Below are 12500 nucleotides of genomic sequence, written 5' to 3'. Positions count from 1 at the left end.
TCATTCCCTCTCCTTCCCTCTCTCTCTCTCTCTCTCTCTCTCTCTCATTCCCTCTCTCATTCCCTCTCTCTCTCTCTCTCTCTCTCTCTCTCTCTCTCTCATTCCCTCTCTCTCTCTCTCATTCCCTCTCTCTCTCATTCCCTCTCTCTCTCTCATTCCCTCTCTCTCTCATTCCCTCTCTCATTCCCTCTCTCTCTCTCTCATTCCCTCTCTCTCTCATTCCCTCTCTCTCTCTCTCATTCCCTCTCTCTCTCATTCCCTCTCCCTCTCTCTCTCATTCTCTCTCTCTCTCATTCCCTCCCTCTCTCTCTCATTCCCTCTCTCTCTCTCATTCCCTCTCTCTCTCATTCCCTCTCTCATTCCCTCTCTCTCTCTCTCTCTCATTCCCTCTCTCTTTCTCTCTCTCATTCCCTCTCTCTCTCATTCCCTCTCCCTCTCTCTCTCTCATTCCCTCTCTCTCTCATTCCCTCTCTCTCTCTCATTCTCTCTATCTCTCATTCCCTCTCTCTCTCATTCCCTTGCCCTATTGCTTTCTTTCTCTTTCCACTCATTTTTCTCTTCTCTCCTCCTTTCCTTTGTGCTCTTTCTCTCATTTGTTCACATCTGGCTGTTTGACTTGTACATTTGGTGTCACGGTGGTGTGTAGTATACAGTGTTGGGAAGAATACTTTTAAAATGTAATCAGTTACAGAATACAGAATACATGCCCTAAAATGTAATTTGTAACGTATTCCGTTACGTTACTCCATCTAAGTACCATATTCTAAATACTTGGATTACATAAGCGCTGTTTTACATTTTATCAAGTCTGAATCAAGCTGCTATTTCAGTTTGTAAGACCCACAGGCGATGTCAGCAAAAACCCCACAACTTAACTTTATAGGATAAACTGAAACATTATGCATTTTGTTAATGCACAAGATTATCTCACAGAAATATTAAAATTTCAGTTCAAAAAGCCCAGAGATTCATATGAGAAGGATTCTAAAATGAACCCCTTAAAATGGCCAAAGTAACTGTATTCTGAATACCACTCATTGAAAATGTAACTGTAATTAAATACAGTTTCTCATATTTTGTATTCTGAATACGTAATCCCGAATACATGTATTAAGTTACTTCCAAACACTGGTAGTATATTGCTTCTATGTTGTTGTTGATAGTGTGTGTGTGTGTGTGTGTGTGTGTGTGTGTGTGTGTGTTTGTGTACCCTCACTTAACCACAGAAAACTGCTAAACACATGTGGCTTCCTCTGTCCTCCAGATCAGACAGATGCTGTCTGTTTTGTTTTTGTTTGGTGGTGCGGTTTTCCATTACTTGCCAGTGTTGCACAAACAAGCCTGCGTGTGCATGTCCGTGTGCGTGTGTGTGTATGTGTGTGTGTGTGTTTGTGTGTGTGTGTGTGTGTGTGTATTCTCTAATTTAAAAACGTTTGTGTGTGTGTCCATGTTTATCTTGTTTACAGTGTGTGTATGAGTCTGTTTATCATGTTGCAGCTTGAATGTGTGTGTGTGTGTGTGTGTGTGTGTGTGTGTGTGTGTGTGTGTGTGTGTGTGTGTGTGTGTGTGTGTGTGTGTGTCTGTGTCTGTGTGTCTGTGTGTGTCTGTGCCTGTATGTGTGTGGCTGTTTGTTTTGAAAAGCGTGCTGTTTTGTCAGAGATGCTAAGCCCGGCGTTTTTGAGAGCTGATGGAGGCCCGGAGCTCTCAGGAGAAAGTGCTGAGTCCTGCCTCTGGGTATGAGCCCCTGGACTGTCCTGCTCTGTCCTGATTGGGCAGCCTCTCTGATAGATAGATAGGGATCTGATTAGAGGAGACATGGAGACCACTCAGAGTCTCTTTCACTCTGGTGTGTTCTCTCTCTCTCTCTCTCTCTCTCTCTCTCCCTCTCTCCCTCTCTCTCTCTCTCTCTCTATCTCTGTGTGTGTTGTGTTTGGGGGGCCAGGTAAGGGTAAGGGACTCTACTGCTAATCAATCCAGCTTTCTTTTTTCACTCTCCCTCTTCCTCTCCTCCTCCTCCCTCTTCCTCTCCTCCTCCTCCTCCCTCTTCCTCCTCTCCTCCTCCTCCCTCTTCCTCTCCTCCTCCTCCTCCCTCTCTCCCCTCTTCTCCCTCTCCCTCTCCCTCTCCCTCCTTCCCCTCAGCCTTGTTTGATGTTATGGGATGACAAGTAAGGGGCTTTAATTGGATTTCATTATGAATCTTTTTTTTTTCTGTCAGTCTTGACTGATACATGTATCACAACTATTCCCCACCCCACAACACACACACACACACACACACACACACACACACACACACTTCTCCGCTCTTTCTCCATGCTTGTGGGTTCAAGCCTCAGAGGTTAAGGGCTTTCAATTTGGAGCCCCCGTCTCTGCACCAGCCCCCATTCCCCCGATAAAGCCTTTCCGGATTAAATCAGCCTGATTGGATTACAACAGAAATCGGCCTTGAAGTGCTCTGCGCATTGTGAGAATCGTAGTAACGTCAGAGCGGGGATGTGTGTGTGTGTCAGGGTGGGGTTGGGGTCCTTTGGGGGGGGGGTTGTTGAGTTAAGATAATCCCTGGAGCTGGCACATAGTGAGCCCAATTACGTAACAGGCAGGGGAGGCGGCGGCACTACACTACCCACCCAGTAGAGGAAGCGAGCGGTGACACAGACATCTCATCCTAGTGGGGTTTTTCATAATCAATAGTGAGAGATGGAAAGGCCTTTCATCTGCATCAGTGTGAGTGTGTGTCAGGGGGTCGTGGGAATCTGTAGGGGAATCCATGAGGGGTCTGATGTAAACACTGATAAGCATGTCCTCTGTGGGCTGACAGGACATTGCTTACTGGGCAGCTTTAGATGAAGGGGTCACCTGGCTGAGATGGGAGCGTGTGATTCAGCTAAACCACACTGTATATGAGATACAGTAATGTACATCAATATATATTGTGATTTAGATTGTTTGTCAGTATATGTCCTTCTGGGGCATCAAAGTCCTGCCCATGCAAGTGTTAGAGCCTTAGTCCACCAACACCCCTCCAGTCCAGTCAGAAGAGTGGGATCCTGTTCTTTCTATTTCCTCCTCTTCCTCCTCTTCCTCCTTCTCTGTCTCACTCGCTGGGTTCCAGGGAGAGACGCAGCGGTATGTGGCTCGACCCTGAACCCTCCTGACAGAGCCGTCTTTAATTACTCCAGCAGACCGTGATCCGCTGGACGGCCCAGGGGACACCTCCTCACCCCTCCACTGGATGGAGGGAGAGAGCGAGAACGAGGGGAGAGGGAGAGATGGAGGGAGAGAGCAAAAACGAGGAGAGAGGGGTGAGGGAGAGATGGAGAGAGAGAGCGAGAACGAGGGGAGAGGGGTGAGGGAGAGATGGAGGGAGAGAGAGCAGAGAGGTGTGGGATTAGTAAAGGAGGGGGATTTAGATTTGCTCTCAGAAGAGATGGAGAGGGGAGCGGCCTGGGGTCATTGTTCAGAGTGAGTTACATTTAGTTTGAGCATGTGTGAGAGAGAGGGAGAGAGAGAGGGAGAGAGAGAAAGAGAACCAGCTGACAGACACACCTCTCTCTGCCTTTCTCTCTCTTATTCTCTCATTCTCTCTCTGTCTGTTTCTTTCTCTCTCTCTCTTTCCCCCTCTCTCTCCCTCTGTTTCTCTCTCTCTCTCTCCCTTTGTTTCTCTCGCTCTCTCTGTCTCTTTCTCTCTCTATCTCTCTTTACCTTTCTCTCTCCCTCTGTTTCTCTCTCTGTTCTGCCAGTGTTCATTATCTCCCCTCCTGTGCCTTGCGAGCCACCACTCAAACAAACAAATGACAGATATCCTGCCCTCCCACCCCGCCCCTCATACCCACCGCCCTCTCGCTCAGAACCGGAGTTTCCACGGCGACTCGCCGCAGCCGGCGCCATGACGACCCGAACCCTGGCACCCAGAGAGTGAGTGGAGTTCTGGAACGCCGGTGGCTTGCTGTGCGAGTTAATGAAGCAGCAAGCTGGTCGACCCCTGCCATTAGCTTTAAACATTAATGCAGGGCCAATGTTAGCTCAGATGCAGGCTGCATCAAAATGTCACAGGACAGCCACTGTTTGTGTGTGTGTGTGTGTGTGTGTGTGTGTGAGAGAGACTTCATACGTCTATGTTTGTGAATTTGCCAGAAGAATATTCCGTTTTATTAATGTGTGTGTGTGCATGTGTGTGTGTGTGTGTGTGCGTGTGTGTGTGTGTGTGTGTGTGTGTGTGTGTGTGTGTGTGTGTGTGTGTGTGTGTGTGTGTGTGTGTGTGCGTGGCCCTGTGGAAGTATCTGTCTCTCTGTATGAACATCACCACCGTGCATGTGTTGTTGGCAGCACATTCCTTGAGAGCGTTATGTGCGCACAAGGATTAGCCTTAGTGTTTTGTGGTCCACAAGGTGAGTGTCTACCTGTCATCCCTCCGACGGCTGTGAGGTTGGAAAGTGTGACCCTCTCTCCGCCGAGAGAGACTTTCTGGCCCCCACTGCAGTTCGCTCCTTATCAGCTGCATAAATATTCATCGGGGACTTATCCTGCCGCTGTGCTGCTGACTTCAGCCCCATGTTTAATTGGAAAAGATGCTTTTTTCGCCGCCATTTGTGCATTTTTTCCCGACATCTTTCATTCCCTTAAGGTCGTGTCATCCTTTTATTAGACAATCAGCGTGCACCATAAATCACAATTACCACTAGCTGATTATGTAAACCGCCGCGGAGCCCGTGAGAGTAATACTCTCATTGGGGAGTGTAATTAATGGACATAGAGAGTGTGCGTGTGCGTGTGCGTGTGTGTGTGTCTTGTGACATTGAGACATTTGCCTTGAGGGGTGTGTGTGTGTGTGTGTGTGTGTGTGTGTGTGTGTGTGTGTGTGTGTGAGTGTGTGTGTGTGTGTGTGTGTTTGTGTGTGGTGGGTTGGAGAACAGAGAGGTCTGTTTGTCTTGTTTGTCTCTGTGGGAGTAATTCCTTCACCTGTCAGGGAGAGATGGAGTCCCTCTGGTGTAGAGCGAGGGAGGGAGACAGCTCTATACAAAGTGCGGAGACACTTCACTTTAACCCTGTGTGATAAGACACACCGTAGACATGTCTTAAAGGCACATCCCCTGCCCAGTCATTAGTTCTCATTACAGTTGATGTCCAATCACAATGTCATGTGACCATTATTGGTAATGGTCAGCAGGTTTCAGAACTAAATACAATGAATCAGAGGCGTACCTTTATATGTATGGCTCTGGAATGAATATGTCAGATTGTGTCACATGCTGCTAAGCAATCATATCACATACGGTTATGACAGTTACTGACTATTGTGACATGACACTGTTAGATCAATGGATACTGAGTGACTTCTTATGACAGTGCGTCACATCTGCCCCCTGACATGGCTATGATTTTGTCATGTCTGTCTAAAGCAGTGGCTCTCTAAGTGTTGGACAAGCTCCCCTTTGAGTCACAGCAATGGGGGCATGGGTCGAGGATGAAGAAACAGAACAAGAAACATAAACCAATTACAGGTCAAAGTTTGCATGGCAGTACTGTTACAGCATATTAACCTATAGCCGACCTATTGGTGGTGGGTTTATAGCCTACTTTGTCCTTATACAGCATAATCTGGTCAGGGCATAATTAATGCAATAGACACATGCCTAAAATGAAGCTAAAGTGTTTGGATTTAACATAGCTGTTATCATCGAGCCCTGAAAATAAGGGAGATTTCCTGGGTTTCTCACCCATAATATGGGAAGATTTCAACATAGGTCTTTCTGTTGCTATCTCTCTGCTGACAGCAAGATTTGCTTACAGATTGGCATCAAATCGTGCTCTCACAACAACCACGCTGTTATCTTAAATAGGCTGAAATTACTCTAAGGTTGCCTTCAAGCAAGCAAAAAAATCTGTTTTTCTGGAAGGCTAATGTTATGAGAGTATTAAAATACAAGATATTTTACGGGAAAATATTAAAACGGGAATAGAGCAGGACAAAAGTTGAAATACCTGAGAAACCCAGAAAAAAGGGAGGGTTGACAGGTATGGGATTTAAACATGTTTGAAAAAGTTTAACAGGTCAAGTATTTAAGTTTAACTGAAAATTAAACTGATTTACTCTTTAAATGTGGAAAAATTGATTGATTTTTTGGCATGTCATAGAAGGGTATGGCATGAAAAGTTTGGTGAAGCACTGGTCTAAAGTAAACACTTTTAGTGTTACTGTTACTGTTAATTCTAGCATTGGTTAGGTCGGCTTCTGGTAAACCTCATGTGAACATTTTTGGAATGAGAGTTCTCGGAACTCATGGAATTATATGATCCTGTGCTGAGTCACACTGTGCCTGTTTGGTCCCTTTTGTACTGCTGTAGAAATGGAGCTAATGGGGCCTTAGGTTCCACACAGAACACGGTGTGGAACCTCTCATAAACACTTGGAGGAACTCCAATATGACAGGTCCTCTTCCTGGGTGAAGGTCGAGGAACCTTTTCCCCCATGTAGCATAGCAGCAGCAGAGCTTCCATGCTTACTCACAAGCTACTCACACACAAACCACGCACAAGAACAAGATTTTGGACAGTTCAATTACTCCAATTACTATATGTCCAACTCCTTTGGAGTGCCAGAGGCTGAAGACAGGCCAGTGATATAACGCCATAACCGAGCTGCAGGCTCTCTTCAGACCTGTTGCCTGCTGTGACTAATCTGCCGTACAAGTTTAGATATGCCACCACCAGGGTTCCCCACTGCCACTGGAGCCATATGAATCTGAGTCACGGCTAAAAGCTCAGCCTCTGATTGGCCGCGACAGGTGAGCAACGTTCCCCCCTGTGCCAGGCATATGTAATGGCCATCCATCCTGAGTGCTTAATAAAGCCCCCTAATCGAAGCTCCGGCACAATTAGAGGTCCATTATGGGGGCTTTGTCAATTCTCCTGGGCCGGTGTCTGTTTGCGCTGATTGACATAGAGAACATCCTCGGGAGAAAAACCTGAGAGGAAGAGGAGAGAGAGGGAGAGAGAGAGAGGAAGAGGAGATAGAAGAGGAGGGGAGGACTGAGAGGAGGGAGAGGAAAGAGAGTGAAGATGTTTGAAGAGATGAAGAAGGTGAAGATGTGTTTTTTTTTTACTTTATGAAGGGAGCTTCAGTTGTTTGCTCTTGCCTGTCTCACAATGAAATGGATTCGTGTGTGTTAGTGTGTGTGTGAGTGTGTGTGTGTGTGTGTGTGCATGCAGATGCGTGTTCTGTCCATTAGGGGACATGGTGCTGATTAGCGATCAAATCTTCCCTGCTAATGCACCCACTCACGCTGCCAAACAATAGGGCGTCGGGCCAATGATGTCATAGCCAATAGTGTCGCGCGGCGCACAGATGTTTGCGATGAAGACTTTCAGCTGTTATCCGTTAGCTCCTCATTAGCGATGCGCATAGAATTACATCTCAGCAGTTTTTTGGAGGACACCTTTCATTTCATTTTTATGATCTCTTGTATTTTGGTTGGTTTGGTTTAGCGTTTGCTGACGTTGCAGCCCCTGGAGCGCTGCCTCTGGGAGTGGAGCGGTGGGGACTCGACTCTCCATCGAGCCTCGGTTGTGTCTCACTCTCTGGGTGTTGGCAGAAAAGACACACACACACACACACACACACACACACGCTGGTTGCTGTTTGTGTCTCGTGTGAGGCTCATGCTTTGAGCACTAAAGAGTTAACCTGACAAGATCTTTGGTCAGCTCAGCTCAGCTGCTCCTGCCGAGAGCATCCACTCACGCTGGCTTTTACATAAATAAGAGTCCTCTCTTTCTCTCTCTCTCGTTCCCCCTCTCTCCTGCTCTCCTCTCCTCTCTCTATCTCTCTCTCCCTCTCTCTTTCTCTCCCTCGCACTCTCACTCTCTCGCTCTCTTGCGCGCGCACACACACCCACACAGAACCTCTCATACGAGAATGGGTGGATAGAGCCTGACACGTGAAAGGAGAAAACCATCTCTCTCAGCATTAGTGCTTCTCTTTTATTTCTCTCCCTTTTCTCTCTCTTTCTCCATCTTTCCTCCCATCTCTTCTCTCTTCCTTCTGCCTGTCCCTCTCATGCTCTCTCTCTCTCTCTCTCTCTCTCTCTCTCACCCCCCTCCCTCCGTCTGTATCTGATGGTTGGATTCAGATGAAAAGCAAGGGGTCCTTAGCAGGTCTGTATCAAGCCTTTTCTCTTTAAAAGCAGCTCCGTTGCCTGACTGAGTGTGTCGCAGTAAACATTAGGCTCCAGTGTTGCTGGATGAGCTGCTTGTCTTAAAATGGTGACGCTCATCTCTTCTCTTCCCCTCTCTTTTCTTCTCTTTTTCTATTTTTTCCCTTTTGGCTTCTTTCAAACTGGTCTTTTTTTTTCCGGAAGCTTCATTGGTGGCTGTGTTTGTAGCAGCAAACACGACTGGTCGCTGTGTGTCTCGTTGGACTGCTGCCTTATCTTTTATTTATTCACAGTAGGATGCTGATTCTTCTTTCTTCTATCTTTTCCCTCTCTTTTTTCCCCTCTTCCTCTCTCCTTGTGTTTTGTCGTTCTCCCCTTTCCTTGTATTCTGACTTTTGTCATGCTCCATCTCTCCTGGTAATGCCATTACCATTGATGTGACAGTCAGGGGGAGCGGAGAGAGGGAGGGAGAGAGAGAGAGAGAGAGAGAGAGAGAGAGAGAGAGTGAGAGAGAGAGAGAGAGAGAGAGAGAGAGGAATGAGTCGATGTTGCTAAGGCCGCGGAGGGCTGCGCTGTGACGTGAGCATGACGGAGGTGCTCGAGAATGTGATTATGTGTTACGTCATGGCACGCCTTCCAGCTTAGGGCCTGGTTGATATACAGTATGTGTGTGTGTGTGTGTGTGTGTGTGTGTGTGTGTGTGTGTGTGTGTGTGCAGCAATGTTGTGAGCAGTAGAACACAGGTCCTCCCTTGGGCCCTGTGTGTGTGTGTGTGTGTGTGTGTGTGTGTGTGTGTGTGTGTGTGTGTTTGTGTGTGTGTGTGTGTGTGTGTGTGTGTGTGTGTGTGTGTGTGTGTGTGTGTGTGTGTGTGTGTGTGTTTGTGTGTGTGTGTGTGTGTGTGTGTGTGTGTGTGTGTGTGTGCAGCAATGTTGTGAGCAGTGGAACACAGGTCCTCCCTTGGGCCCTGTGTGTGTGTGTGTGTGTGTGTGTGTGTGTGTGTGTGTGTGTGTGCTAGCCTGCTGCGGGAACACTGAGCAGGTGGGGGCTGCTGGTGGCCGCTCTGTGATTAAGAGCTGAGATTCATCTCACGGCATAGACAAAAAACAAAGGATGGATGAATCAATGAATGAATCAATGAATGAATCAATGAATGAATGAATGAATGAATGAATGAATGAATAAATGAATGAATGAATGAATGAATGAATGAATGAATGAATGAATGAATGAAGAGAGGTAAAGAAAAAAAAATGTAATGTAAATGGGCCTTTTTCCCTTCTCCTGGGAATATTCCATGGAGTTATTGGATGTTTCCTTGCTGAGTGCTCCAGAGTCCATTGTGAGAGGTGCTGGGGGTGAATAATGGGATGGAGATGCTGGTGAGTTGAATAGACGTAGACCAGGCAGAGTTGAATGAGGCACTTGCTGCATTGAAGAAGAAGGCCTTTCTATGCAGTCATAAATAATGTGTTTGACATTTACTTCTGTCTGATTAGTGTTAAAAGGGTTTAGCAGGCATTTCTAGATGTTCTCACTGAAAAGGTGTGTGCTTATGGAAAAGCCAGGTGAGGACGGGACTCCGACTGAGGTCACGCTACCTGGAGCAGGTGTGAAGAGACAGCACTTCTGCTCTGCCGACTTCACCACAAATCCTCCAATCGTTCTAGAAAAGGCGCTTTTCTTTTCTCCTTTGACTGTGCTGAGCCTGACCTGTCAGCGATGAATAATCTTCAGTAGCTTTCGTTCCGCAGTGCTTTTTACATTATGCCTCCCCGACTGTTCTTTATATACAGTGTATATATACTGTACTGTAGCTCTTGTGTTGGCTATAAAAAGCAGAGGCTTGCACTTTGGTCAGCTCTGATGTCCCAGCCGTCCCGTCTGAGGGGCTGTGTCAGCGTTGCTGGACTGACCGCTGTGAGATTTGCAACTTTCTCCACCCTACGGGTCACCAACTGGGGTCACGCTGCTGTAAAGGGAATGTCAGCATGCGTGTGAGACACAATGTATCTCACACAGTGACCTGCACGTACCAACACACTGCACAACACACACATCCTGATTCTGTAGTATAACACATCGATCAGTGACTCCCCCATCCCGCCCAGTCGTGAGGGGAGCCCCTGGACGGCGGTACACTCCAGTGACCACCACCACATTCTCCAGCAGCCCGTGAAATCACTTCGGCACTGGCGTGAGAGCATTGGCCGGCCTGTCGTTCAATTTCCTTTCCTCCAGGTCACAGGGAGCCCCGTGGCCTCTCTAGGCAGAGCAGAACACAGCACAGCCCTGTAGCATTAGCGTTAGCAGAGCCCTTTAGCGTTGGTGGCAGCCGTGGCCTACTGGTTAGCTCTTCGGACTTGTAACCGGAGGGTTGCCGGTTCGAACCCCGACCAGTAGGCCACGGCTGAAGTGCCCTTGAGCAAGGCACCTAACCCCCCACTGCTCCCCGAGCGCCGCTGTTGTTGCAGGCAGCTCACTGCACTGGGATTAGTGTGTGCTTCACCTCACTGTGTGTTCACTGTGTGCAGTGTATTTTACTAATTCACGGATTGGGATAAATGCAGAGACCAAATTTCCCTCACGGGATCAAAAGAGTATATATACTTATACTTATACTTACTTATACTTACTGTAGGGTGAACAGAGCACAGCCCTGTAGCGTGAGCAGAGCTGAGCCCTGTAGCATTAGCAGAGCACAGCCCTGTAGCGTTAGCAGAGCCCTGTAGCGTTAGCAGAGCAGAGCCCTTTTAGCGTTAGCAGAGCCCTGTAGCGTTAGCAATGCACAGCCCTGTAGCATGAGCAGAGCCCTGTAGCGTTAGCAATGCATAGCCCTGTAGCTTTAGCAGAGCCCTGTAGCGTTAGCAATGCACAGCCCTGTAGCGTGAGCAGAGCCCTATAGCGTTAGCAGAGCCCTGTAGCGTTAGCAGAGCTCAGCCCTGGAGCGTTAGCAGAGCACAGCCCAGTAGCGTTAGCAGAGCCCTGTAGCATTAGCAGAGCACAGCCCTGTAGCGTTAGCAGAGCTCAGCCCTGTAGCGTGAACAGAGCACAGCCCTGTAGCATTAGCAGAGCACAGCCCTGTAGCGTGAGCCCTGTAGCATTAGCAGAGGATGGCCCTTTTGCATAAGCAGAGCACAGCCCTGTAGCGTGAGCAGAGCCCTATAGCGTTAGCAGAGCCCTGTAGCGTTAGCAGAGCTCAGCCCTGTAGCGTTATCAGAGCACAGCCCTGTAGCGTTAGCAGAGCACAGCCCTGTAGCGTTAGCAGAGCACAGCCCTGTTGCGTGAGAGGTTCGGAGTGGAGATGGAGAGGGAAAACAGCCCGTTGTGGAGCTAAAGCTACAGATACCCACCCACCATCACCCCACACCACCACTCCTATTCCTAGGGCTGGGATTTGATGATGGGGGGATTATGCTGTGTTTTATGGGGCCGTATGGACATATGAGCTGTGTGGTGGAGCAGCCTCGAGTCTTGCATTTTCCAAGAGCAGAACTCCCTCCCATCCAGCGGACACTGAGACTGGGGGTGTCGAACGTGTCTAATGTGGCTGGCCTGTTGTGTGTGTGAGTCACGGGCGCTGTGTGTGTGTGTGTGTGTGTGTGTGTGTGTGTGTGTGTGTGTGTGTGTGTGTGTCCCTGCGGGGGACAGCGTCTCTCTCCACAGACACTGATGACTGATTGATTGACTGGCTGACGAGCCGATGACAGGGCCACTGAGGGGGTTTGGACTTTTATGAGGCTCTGGCAGGCTAAATGCACTCATGTTTCTTCCATCTGCAGCCCCTCACTCCTATTGTTATCATCTAACCCCCCTCTCTCTCTCCCTTTCTCTTCCTCCTTCTCTCTCTCTCTCTCCCTCCTTCTCTCTCTCCCTCTCCCTCTCTCTCCCTCTCTTCCTTAAACCTCTCTCTCTTTCTGTCTCTCTTTTTTTCCATCTCTCCCCCCCTCTCTGTCTTTCCCTGTCCATTCCTCTGAATTTTGCTGATTTAATGTTGAATGTAATATTTAGCCTTTGTCCCACATCTCTGTAATTAGCTATTACACTTATTTAAAGTATTTTAGACAGCAGGGTGCAAAGTGATCAGATCTTTGTTATAGTTGTCACTGAACTGCAGGATTTCATGTTTCATTTCATGCATTTTAATGTATACTATTTAAATGAGCTTTAATAACCATTTTTAAATTTAATTTAGTCATGTACAAGGCACAGCCATCACTTTCTCTCTTTCTCTCTCTCACTCTTTCTCCTTCTTTTTCTCTGACACATATACTCTTTCTCTCTCTCTCTCTCTCTCTCTCTCTATCTCTGATCATTCAAATGAATCACTTTGCATGCACACAGAGGCTT

At 47.8% G+C, this 12500-nt stretch overlaps 1 protein-coding gene across 2 annotated transcripts in view; it reads left to right on the top strand.

Annotated features, from left to right (window-relative positions):
- Window positions 1-12500, top strand: part of prickle2a (prickle homolog 2a) — a 103440-nt gene that overhangs the window by 68314 nt on the left and 22626 nt on the right. The window contains exon 1 of one of the 2 annotated variants that reach the window (XM_042099376.1): window positions 8077-8154. The exons of the other annotated variant lie outside the window; for it this stretch is intronic. The gene's annotated coding sequence lies outside the window, so the exon portion shown is untranslated. Of the gene's footprint in view, window positions 1-8076; window positions 8155-12500 lie in introns of those variants that run through there. 2 annotated transcript variants of the gene reach the window in all.

The sequence above is a fragment of the Alosa sapidissima genome, chromosome 7 (assembly GCF_018492685.1).
Source record: "Alosa sapidissima isolate fAloSap1 chromosome 7, fAloSap1.pri, whole genome shotgun sequence".
In the NCBI taxonomy this organism is placed as follows: Eukaryota; Metazoa; Chordata; class Actinopteri; order Clupeiformes; family Clupeidae; genus Alosa; species Alosa sapidissima.
This window is presented reverse-complemented; position numbering and strand designations above follow the sequence as displayed.